This window comes from Corvus brachyrhynchos, unplaced genomic scaffold, assembly GCF_000691975.1.
Source record: "Corvus brachyrhynchos isolate BGI_N302 unplaced genomic scaffold, ASM69197v1 scaffold162, whole genome shotgun sequence".
Classification (NCBI taxonomy): Eukaryota; Metazoa; Chordata; class Aves; order Passeriformes; family Corvidae; genus Corvus; species Corvus brachyrhynchos.
The window spans coordinates 5,367,667-5,369,213 of NW_008236696.1; positions in this window are offsets into that span (position 1 = coordinate 5,367,667).

Here is a 1,547-nt window from a genome sequence, read left to right on the forward strand (position 1 = left end):
TTTTTTGTCTGAGGCCACTGAGGCATGTCCTACTTGCTGTGTGAATGTTGCTGGGGAGTGTGTATGTGTCAAGCTGTCATTGTCCTGATATTTGGGCTAACGTTCTGCAAAGCAGAGACTCAGGAATCATTAGTGGCAGCAAACATGTTTTCATGTTATGCTCCTTCCTGTGACAGAGGTATTGTGATTTGGGAGGAAGGGGGCTACTGCTTAAAGAAAAAACTAATTTTAAATAGCTTCTGTTCCCCCCTGCCCATAGGTGGCTAAATAATAATAATAATAATAATGCTCTTTATATATGGAAAAAAATATATAAAAAAGAACAGGGAAGCATTATGATGGATTTGGAATCCTTCTGTAGTTAACCCTACCCTCAGTTTTCCCTTTGCACTCGATGGGACAAGCAATAAAGAAATACATAGGCTTGAATTTTCAAAAAAAGTTCAAATTAGGTGCCCAAATGCCATCAGTTCTGGTACTAGCTGGATGCCTAAATCTTTTTAACTGTTTTGACAAGTCTAGCTGCAACCTTTTCTAGTATGTCAGGATGTGTGGCACATGCATCAGATGCACTCTATGTGTCTTCTGTTCTGTCCTTTCGGAGGAATTAACAAGACCTGTAATTTTTTTAAGATCCTCAGCAAATCTTGGCCTGTAAGTCAACCATGACAATATCCATGCTAAGATTTTACTGCCCTGAATAATGTTTGCCTGAATAACAGTTGCCCTATCATACAATAGTCTGAGGGAAGCACCACCTTTCTTGATGTGAAACTTTTAAGTCCCGCTTTACCTGAGTCTGTTTTCTGACTTATGGTGGGAGTAAGGTGCCATTTCATTTCCCTGGTGTGTTGTTTCTCTGGATCACTGGCCAGCCATGCAGGATGGGGAGACACTGTCTTCCTTCTGTGCCGTTCGGTCTCAGGAAGCCGAGGGCAAAGTGTCCTGGGGTATTGCAGAGTACAGGCGATGATGGTTCTTAGACTCTGTGCCACAAACTTCTTAACATGTGAGTACCCTTGTGCTCTCTTTGAGCTCCCACAAGGCGTCTCTGAGCTGATGCATCACCAGGATAGTATGAATAAAAGGCAAAACATTTGGAAGAGGCTCAGCTAACAGAGATGTGAGAGAGAAATTGTTTTATACTTCAGGGCAAATTTTAGCCCTGCTATGGGGATCTGCATAGACAGGAAGAAGGGGAAATTTGGGAGGGTTTTTTTTTCTTCACCAAAAGTATCTGTTTACACCCATGTGTGGATGGGGACTTAGGTGCTGTTACTGGATCTGCATTTTCTGGCTTTAAATTAATTTGGATTTCACCATAGCCTTAGCCTGGGCTGAACTGGGATAAAGCAATAATAAACTCAGGCCTCTGTAGTGCTTCATTAGTTTTAAAAATGGGCCATCAGCATTGCTGGGCTTCAGAACTCCAAGCTCTGCTCTTTGCTCCTTGAATGGGATTATCTTTTAAATTCTGTTTTGTTTTCCCAGAAAGGATGGAGAATGATGTTTTCTGCACAAATCTCTTTCCTTTTCATTTGTTGTTC